General features: G+C 38.5%; 1 protein-coding gene across 3 annotated transcripts in view; it reads left to right on the forward strand.

Moving 5' to 3' along the window:
- LOC107654528 (acid-sensing ion channel 2-like) overlaps positions 1 to 10,708 on the forward strand; it is a 359,561-nt gene that overhangs the window by 214,140 nt on the left and 134,713 nt on the right. The window lies entirely within an intron of this gene.

Here is a 10,708-nt window from a genome sequence, read left to right on the forward strand (position 1 = left end):
ACATTTGAACAGAGTGTGCAGTGAAATCCTGTAAATACAGAGTGATAAGGAAGAAACAAAATCAAACCTGCTTTAAAACCCAGCAACACAACTGTAGCTGTATAATTTTACAACAGAAACACTGCTTTAACAAAAAAGCAAAACAGCAAGACTTATTTGACATCAAAACAAAAATTTTAAATAAAAAAAAGAAAATAAGAAAGAAAATAAAAAAAAAATCTATTCGCTCTCGTGGTACTTTGATGTCCCACACAGAACAGTCTGTGCAGTGCTGCTTCAAGTCCAACACCTATTGTGTTTTATTAGGAGACGCACAACAGTTCTTCTGTGGCTTTATAGGTAATATTTTCAAGTACAATACTCAAGTAAATGTACTTAGTTACTGTCCGCCTCTGTGTATGTGTGTGTTGCAATATTCTTCATCATGGATGTGTTGTAATGTCAGTCCAAAATTTCAGGTTGGCCTCAGCCAGTGGTTCTCAAACCTGTCCTGGAGTACCCCCAGCCCTGCACATTTTGTATGTCTCCCTCATCTATCACACCTGATTCAACTCATCAGCTCATTAGTGGAGACTGCAAGACCTGAAGTGGGTGTGTCAGATATTGGGAGACATACAAAATGTGCAGTGCTGGGGGTACTTCATGGAAAGGTTTGAGGACCACTGGCCTAAGCCATAACAGCTTAGATGCAATAAAGGCCTTAAAGTGCTTAAACCACGGTAATCGCTACCTGCAGCTATATTTCAAATTATTTCTTCAAAACACTGATCAATTCAGGTGCAAAATGAGTAAGTCCTTGAATCAATGATTAATTCACTCAACCGATTTGTTTGGGAACTAAACAAGTCATCGAAGCATTCATTCAATCAATTTTTTCAAGAATGAAACAAACGTCTTGAGTGAGTCATTAAATCATTCCTTCCACCGATTCATTCAATAATTAATTTAATGACTCACTCATAAAGATTCAGATAGACATGTTGGTTGTTTACGCAACCTGTCTTCATGTCATTCATTCATTCAGTCGATCATTCAAAATCATTGATTTATTCAAGAACAAAATGTGACTGTCTTTATATATGAATGAATCATTTACAGAACTGATACATTCAGGAACAAAACAATATGTTATTAGTGAGTAACAGAATCATTCACTCAACCAATTAATTCAAAAACATGAATTCATTCTGGAATAGAACACTGCTGTGTTTTGCTTGGAGATGCATGACTTCTTGTGCTGTGGATTTATTTATCTATTTGTTTCTCTATTTAGTCGAGATACAATTATTAAAATATCTGGAATCTGGGGGTGCAAAAAAAAAAAAAAAATCAAAATATTGAGAAAATTTGTCCAAATTAAGTCCTTAGCAATGCATATTACTAATCAAAAATTAAGATTTTTTTTTTTTAGTTACAAAATATCTTCATGGAACATGATCTTTACTTAATATACTAATTAGTTTTGGCATAAAAGAAAAATTGTTAATGTTGACCCTTGCAGTGTTGGCTATTGCTACAAATATACCCATGCAATTTAAGACTTGTTTTGTGGTCCAGGGTCACATTTTCACTGGAGGAGCACAAATACACAAAATAACCGGCAACATTGTGTCTAAAATGTTAGTTACTCTATTAACTTGTTTATTGAACTGTTGTATAAAGCAGCAGTCTGTTTATCAGCACTACCTTGTCTGACACCAGTTAGTCCATCATCTTTTCTCAATGATAAATGTGAACATGGCCATGTGTGTTTCCCATCAAACCAGTTTTATAATGCTTGAAACATAACTGTAAGATTTAGCAGTGTGAATTAGTCTGAATGTAAGATGAATATCTGCCTGCTGCTCTCTAATCAGCAGAGTGAACGTGCACTGACTGAGATGGCCACCTCTCCTTTTAAAGTCAGCTTCATGTGTTTCCAGGTGATTAGCACCTCACACACACATACACTTCACATCATGGTGACTACTGCTTTCTAATTTGGTCTTGATGGACAGCCACACCTCCTTCCATCACTCTCTGTATCTCCTTTCTCTTATATCGTCCTGTGCAAACAACCCACTCAATAGTATCTGAGCATTGTCTACTAGATGAGTGTGGATGACATTGAGAGTATGCGCTATTTCGATCCCCCTCTCTATCCCCTCCTGCACAAACACTATTAATTTCCTTTCCTATCTGATGAGGCATGCCCCTTCCATTCATTTCAATAGTCTGCTGCTTTTAAAGCAGTAGGTCTGTGATCTGGGGTAAAGCCATTTCTCACATCAGACACGTTTGGCGACGCCTTGATTAAAAAACTCATTGAGCAGACTGAGGTCATTGATTACCAGTGCTATTGAAGTCATCTTTATTCAGAACACTGTCTTATTGATCACCTTGACAAAATGCATCCCTTCTTTTTTGAGCATTGACCAATTTGGCTGGCGTTTAAGCAGAACTTTGTGCATCATTTCAGTTTTTCCTGAAATTCTGAGATTTTCATAGACTTGTCTTGGTAAATTGAGTGACGGCTGAAAGAATCTCAAACATGCCTTATTCTAGAGTGAATTGTATGCAAATTAGGGAGGAGAAATCTGTAGAGAAATGGCTGTACAAGCTCTTCTCCCTTGATTTATCACAGCAAATGAGGAGCTCCTCAAATCATGCATATTGGTGCTTCAGTGCACATTAACACCTAATAGTACAGCTCTTTTTGCATTGTTTTTTATATGCCTAGTCCTTACGGTTGACAGTAATACCCCCATTGTGCAAATACACACCATTACCAAACTTTTTCAAAATGAAATTTTTTTTAAATCGCAAGCATTTCCATGTCTTTTACTCCACTATATAGCTTGCTCTGCATAGCCAATTGACTGCTATCTGCCATTTCTCTAAATCTCAGTCTGCGCCTGCACTATGCATATAGTATTCCACAGAAGCGTCTGTTGATATTGGGAAAAGAACACTAATGACACAGTTTGGCGAGGTTGTGTGTTTCTGCTCGTTTATTTCAAGAATGGCTTTGTTGTTTGTAATAATGCTGCTTCATAACAGGCTTCAAACAGTTAGCAAATCCCTTTTGTACTGATTTCTGACACTTTCAGGAATCTAGGATAGATCAGATTGTCAGGTTATCCCCATGTCTGTTTATGTCTGTGCATGTCTATGCATGAGGCTACAGTCTTCTTGTCTCCAGACTTCTATAAATGAATGTAACATTCTAAGTGGGGAAGCTGGTGTGTCGCTGACTATGTAAATGCGATTCTGCATTGTGTAGCTTCAATGCTGAGATCACGCATATGCAAAACAAGACAGGCTTGGATAATGTCATAAGAAAGAAGCAATGGCTAAGCCCAAACATTTTTATATTTGTGCATTAAAACATTATTTGCTATTGGCCGTTGGGTCATTTTGAGTTACTACTATATTTGTTTAGACAATTGGTTCCTATAGTGTTCTCATAGACGACAGTAATATTCAGTGATGCAAGGTGATGTTTTTATTTTAATTGCATTGCATTGCATTAATTGCATTGCATAGACTATAATTTACATGATTCATATAATTCATAACTGAATATGACATCTTACAAATTTAAGACCCCTGTGTGTCTATAATTCAGTGTTATTTCAGTAATACTTTATATGCAGTAGTCCTGTTTGTTTGTAGGCAGTGACTGTGAATGTGTGAACATGGCTCTCAGTAAAAAGAGACTGAACTTTTCAAGCTGAGAAGTTTATATTCATCAGCACTCTCATACACACAGGTATTTTTATCTGAGTCAGGACCTGTAAAGCGAGCACAGTGTTGCGTAAGTCGAATGTGCATCTTTGTCATAGAGTGTATTTATTTATCTGTTGATTTATTAATGCATTTCGTTTGAGGAAAGAACCTAAATGCTCGTAGACATGTAATACTGTGGCTGAATTTAGTTTTTGTTTGGTTCTAGTAGAGGGTTTAGTGTTTGGCCCTCAGGTATCTGGTGTCAAATTCAATCCATGGTTCTTTGAATGAGGGTTGGACACTCTCATTAGTGAGCTGCTGCATGGCCTCTTGCTCGCTGTAGAACCCATTTTGATTTTCGGGAAAGTAGATCGCACAGTGGGGCTCTGGAAGTAAAAATCCCATTTAAAATTTCCAGGAAGAAAATGATTTTTTGTGTAAAGCTTTGAAAACAGTCCTGCCATGGGCTTAGATATTTTAAACAGTAGTATATTCTTGTATAGAAGCACACCGTAAATCGTAAAAAAGTGAAGTAAGGTGCTTTCCAAGTAATTGTTTGAAATGGTTAAAATGTAACTGCTTAATTTTAATTAAAGGGTTAGTTCACCCAAAAATTACAATTCTGTTATTAATTACTCACCCTCATGTCGTTCCAAACCCGTAAGACCTTCGTTCATCTTCGGAACACAAATTAAGATATTTTTGATGGAATCTGAGAGCTCTCTGACTCTCCCATAGACAGCAAGGATATTACCACGATCAATGCACAGAAGCATAGTAAGGACATTGGTAAAATTGTCCATGTGACATCAGTGATTCAACCGCAATTTTACGAAGCTACGAGAATACATTTTGTGCGCAAAGAAAACAATAATAACGTAATCAGTGGTAATCAGTAAAGGTAATCAGTGTTGTTTACGTTCATCATGTGCGCGCTTTCTACTGAAAGTAAACAATGCTGATTACGTTGATTATGTTCTGGGGTAATCTCCAAAATGAGTAATTCTCCAGAAGAATTGCTGAATAAATTGTTATTTTTTTCTTTGCGCACAAAAAGTATTCCTGTAGCTTGTAAAATTATGGTTGAACCTAGGGCTGTGCGATTAATCAAAATCGTCATAAAATCGTAATATGAGCTTGCACGATTTCTAAATCGCTTTATAGCACGGTTTTCCGCGCCCCGACCTCCCGCAGTATGCTATCCGAACCAATCAGAATGCAGCGCGCCTAAATGGAGCACGAGAACAGAACAGACCGGGTGGGCATACAAACGTAACAAGGGACAGCGCATTATTCACGGTAAAAATTAACATGGATTGACATGGAAATGTAGTAATTACACCATAAATGCATATAATTAAAGTTTACTGTTTCACAGTCAACACATGACTTTTTGGCTAGATTTAAAACAAGGAAAAGTGCAATTTTAGATAAACAAGGCAATAATAGATGGCACTCGTGGTGGTAGTTAAACAAAGTTATATTTATTTTAAATCAAAGTAATGGATAAATGTTGTGTTTGTGGTAAACAGCCGCGGATCAGGAGACTGCAAACGCGTCCTGTGCGAAAGCAAAATGAGTCATATACATACTGTATATGCACTGCAGACGGAGTACATGTGAACTTGGCGCAACAAATCTAGTTCAACATCCATATCGCACAGCCCTAGTTGAACCCCTGATGTCACATGGACTATTTTACCAATGTCCTTGCTACATTTCTATGTGTTGTGTCGTGGTAATATCCTTGCTGTCTATGGGATTGTCAGAGAGCTCTCAGATTCCATCAAAAATATCGTAATTTGTGTTCCGAAGATGAATGAAGGTCTTACAGGTTTGGAACGACATGAGGGTGAGTAATTAATGACAGCATTTTCATTTTTGGGTGAACTAACCCTTTAAGTGCCTAAAAAATTGAACTTTAACTTGCATATTTGTGTCTTTTTTTTCTTCATTTTTAAATACTTTTTTGCTTCAAATGTTGAAATCTCTGTGCATGCTGATTTGGTTCAGATCATTATTGAAGAATATTTTGAAATGCCGATCTGTGTTGGCCATTTTTGTGATGTATAGCATGTAGTGTGACATCTTGTACACCATTGTGTTGAGATTTATGCATGTCACATGTAAATATGTAAGCTGTTTATTCAGGCCTTCGTGAGATGACATGCTGTGTTAAAGAACTGTACTTTCTTCCGATCTTTGTGAATTTATGCTTATGTTCTTTTGTACTCGGTTGAGTTTGTTAGCATGGTAAAATAAGAGGTCATGTTGAAGAGCTAGTTTCATGCTGAGATCATATGGGCACTCAATAAAGCATCTGCCTGAAAGAAAGCATAATAAAATCAGTTACATGCTTGCTGTGAAACTGAATGCCCCACATACTGGGAAAATTAATATAAGCTAAAGGATTCTTCTGTCCTTTTTATTGTACTTACCGCAGTTTTATAATGAAAGGCACAATGCAGATGCAAATGTACTGGATTGTACTTGCCGAAACTGAATCAAGCAGCAGTTAATAGATGCACTGATGTTCAGGCCACTTGAATGCTCTTCGGAGGATATGAGTTCCTAGGGGAAGTGTGATGCTAACTGATAAGTAATGGCTGAAAGGCTCCAGACTGAAGTTGTAGATTGTACTCGTGATTTGAGGATGATGAAGAGAATATGAATCTTTCTGTTGGAAATTAATTCAAATGTGTTTTATGCGAGGCTGCGCACCAGTTCACCACTGGCCTTATCAGTGCCAATTTCTTTGTTGTTTGCTAGCTGGAATTAGAATGACCTTTTATGCATAAATTCATTTTAATATTTTTTTTCTTTCTACTCTAACAATCTATTGCATCAGAGAATGAGCAGACAACTGCTAGACAGGTCCAAAACAATTTTTTACAAGACGAAGTTGCAACGATTAGTCCACTGGAGGCGAGCGTAGTGAGAACCCAAGTGCAGTTTTATTTACAAAAGTAATCCAAAATCCAAACAAAGACTTGACTTGAACAGACATGATTTGGCATGAACAGACTAGACTCACCAAAAGCAGGTTACAACATCAATACACGACAAGAAACAATGGCAACAAGAGGGCTACTTATAGCAAACACTAAGGGTCACATGACAAGAACCAACCAATGAGAAACAAGACACATGACTAAGACAACCAATGAGAACATGACACATGAACCAAGGAACCAATCAGAACATAGGTGCGTTCGACTTGAAGCACGGCTACAGACGGCAGTCAACGAGAGTAGCTGCTTGCAGTCGGGGGCGGAGTTGAAAATGGAGCCGTCAAGCCGGACACTTTCTGCTCCCGTTAGTGACGTTCGCACGGTGTTTGCATACTCTATCACAGATGAAGTGAATGAAGTGAATGAAATGCAATTATTTGTCAAATATACAGACGTTTCAGAAACGTTTTCATGAGCAACAGATATATACTGATTATATACGTCTTAATACATCGCCATCTGTTCAAGAATAAAGTTCAACGTAAATATATACTATTTAAATACTAATAAAGTGGGGGAATGTATGCTTTCATCAGTGTTTTATGATAAACGTGACTCAATATAACATTGCGACTACAGTAAAAAAGCTTTTACTGTTCTAAAAACACAGATTTGTGGCTATTATTGGAATTTAAAAGGTTAGAATAAACCCAAAACACACTTGATAGTTGTCATGCCAATCTGGCATGTGTCGTCATCAACGCTCCTGCAGCTGCTCTGGAGAAACTGCACCGCCTGAGTCAGCCGGCTGCTCTCGAAACGCTCTCGCGGTGCTTTGATGCCACACGTAACAGTGACGTGGCGTCGGCGCCGTCTCAAGTCAGACAAAATTACTAACCGGCATGCACTGCTTCAAGTCAGATTGCGATCGATCTGCGCAGTGCTGCATGAAGTCGAACGATGCCACACGTGACAGTGACGTGGCGTCGGTGCCGTCTCAAGTCGGACAAAATTACTAACCGGCATGCACTGCTTCAAGTCAGATTGCGATCGATCTGCACAGTGCTGCATGAAGTCGAACGCACCTCATAACACACAGACAAGGGTAGCACATGACATGATCACATTAGGGGCAAGGAACGCATGACAAACCAGGAAACTAATCTAAGAGCATGAATACAAAGCAAAAGATATGAACACCAACACAACCCAAAACAAACCCTGACAGAAGTCAAGTCCCAGGTCTGAACCTTAAAGTCAGTTCCCAAGTTACAAGGTTTCAGTAAAACCATTAATTTGAATTTAGCTCTCCAAGTCTTACCAATGAATTATAAATCACATTTATTGTCATTTTATTAGGTTTATAAAAAATACATACAACTGGGGCTAGTAATGCACTATGGATAACGAGAAAAATATTGCAAATGTAACTCTAAAACAGTCTCAGTTTTATGTTAAGGAATTCCTTTTGGTTTATAGCCAAGTTACATAATATGATAACAGTTTATTTGCCAGTATAATGAAGATTGAATAATCATGAAATATCTAACTTTCTGCACTACTGTGAACAATGTTACATATTTGAGACTTGCAGTTCGCTAATTCAAGACCAGCAGATGCAACAAAGTAATCCTGGTAAGCAAGTTTCTAATTGCATCTTCCTTTTTATTTTTTGTTGTTTTTATTAATGTATTTGTAAGAATTTATTCAACAGTTTTTGTGGGATTAAAATCTGTTTTCAGCTTTTGATGATCATTTTTCAATTGAAGTACTTAAAGTCCATGTTGTTAACAAGGTTATTTTGTTCACTGAAAAAAAAAAACAAGTAAAAAAAAAAAAAGATTCACAAGAACATCAAACAGATGTTTAAGGTGAGAAAATTAATTTTGAGGACAATTATTAAAAAAATAAAAAAGCCTTATTTGACACTGTTTGCATCTCCTGATGACTCATTTACACATACAGAGCCCATTCTTCATTGAGGATAACTAACAGAGAAAGTGTCTAATTTGGTTAAATGGTTAAATATACATTTGTAATTGATTTTTTTTTTTTTTGGTGACGTGTTAGCAAATAACAAAAACAGGGATTTTTCTAAGACATTATTGGCTAATTAGTGAAATGTTATAAAGAATGATGGGATGTGTCAAATATGCAAGTGTCTAGTCAAAACAGTTTGGTATTGTGCTGTTGTGATATATTCAGTTTATGATTAAAGAAAACCCCCCATCCAACTCTCGCTCCATCTGTTGCTCTCTAAATATTTGGTGATCTGTGACTCTGTATCTGTCTGCCTATTGCAAAATATCTACATGCACTCATGTGGCAAAGACTCTTGACAGGTCACTGTCTCCATCCCCACACTGTTATGCAAATCTTTAGTAAATAATGTTTCAGTCATGCTAGAAGATTCTAGCATTTTTGTGTTGTGCCAAACCTTTTTTCCAAAAAAGAAAAAAGCACCAAATATGTATGTAAAAGACAGAAAAAAAGTGAAAGAAAATATAAGTGTGCGCGATAGGAAGCATTGAACACAAGTGAGCTCTTTTGGCTTTTGTTTCTACTCAAAAGCAACCCTCCTACATGCTCACACACACAGGACACCATTTTACTTTTTAACAAGCTCATGAAGAGAAACATTAGAGGGACTCTTTTGTTTCTTTTCCGCCTTGTTCAAGGAAGCAGACAGTGAAAGAAACATACAGGCGAATAAAGAGAGTTTGAGAGAGAGAGGGAGAGAGAGAGAGACAGAGAGAGAGAGAGCAAGTAAGTAAGAAAGTGAGTGAGAGAGAGAGCTGGCACAGGCTGAGCCAGGCGCTGGCTGTGTGGACACGGAGGAGTGCGGAGCGAACAGAAATGACAGAGCAGGAGGAGGAGTGAATGGATGGAGTGACCCAGGAGGAGGAGAGGAATGCTGAGCGAACAGACCGACAGAACGCGAAAGGGAAGACAAGAGTGGCGTGGCAGCAACAGCAGAGCAATTAAACAGTGGAAAGACAAGCAAAGACTCACATGCCGAGCAGCTTCTGTCGCTCGCTTACACTCTCTCTCTTTCGAGCAACCGAAGAGGCAGAAGTGAAGCGTCCAGACAACGATAAAGGACAAGAGGAGGCACGCAAGAGGCAGAGGGAGGAGCAAGCACACTTTGATTGACAGAGGAAAGAGGAGGGACATGCACGCAATTTGAAGAATTAGATTTTCTGGGAATGGATATTTTTAGCGAAGAAAAAACAAAGGAGAAGAAGATAAAGGATGCCGTTTCAGTCTAAAAGAAGGATGGAAAGGGGAGGGAGAGAGAGAGAGAGAGTGAGATGCTGAATTCGGACCATGTAAGAACAGATTCCACATCAGCGGCATTCAGCCCTCCTACAGGCAAGAGTCAGTGTGTATGTGCATATGTGTCTGTGCGTGTGTGAACTAGCACGAATTATGACCTCTGTAACACCAGGCTTTTGCCCATGTGCTCCTGTAGTTGAGGACAGAGACACATAGAGATGGGAAGGCAAAAAGTCAGTAATGTATCACTGTCAAAGCTAGAGAACAAAAGGCAACAAGACAAGATGAGTGTGATCGTGGGGTTGTGGGGTCAGCTGTAGCTAGTTTTTTGGAAACCCTCCCTTCAGTGACTAAGGAAAGACAGTCTATTTCACCAACAGGTCAGCCTGCCTGGAGACTCTCTCAAATCCTTCTTTCTTGTGACTCAGCTGGCGCTGCCTCCCACTATCCATCTCTTTTTCATTATTCTCTCTTACAATCTGTCTTGAATCTATTTCAGGGACTAAGGAAAGACAGTCTATTTCACCAACAGGTCAGCCTGCCTGGAGACTCTCTCAAATCCTTCTTTCTTGTGACTCAGCTGGCGCTGCCTCCCACTATCCATCTCTTTTTCATTATTCTCTCTTACAATCTGTCTTGAATCTATTGAATCTCTTCTCTCATTAAGATCACTTCCCATGTAACTGCCTCATTGTTTCCGATTCGCTTGCCTGAACTTCAGGAGATTCTGGGAGAAGCTCAGAGGGAGATTGCAGGCTGTCCCTAAAGCCAGA

Source organism: Sinocyclocheilus anshuiensis, unplaced genomic scaffold, assembly GCF_001515605.1.
Source record: "Sinocyclocheilus anshuiensis isolate Anshui unplaced genomic scaffold, SAMN03320099.WGS_v1.1 scaffold419, whole genome shotgun sequence".
Taxonomy (NCBI): domain Eukaryota; kingdom Metazoa; phylum Chordata; class Actinopteri; order Cypriniformes; family Cyprinidae; genus Sinocyclocheilus; species Sinocyclocheilus anshuiensis.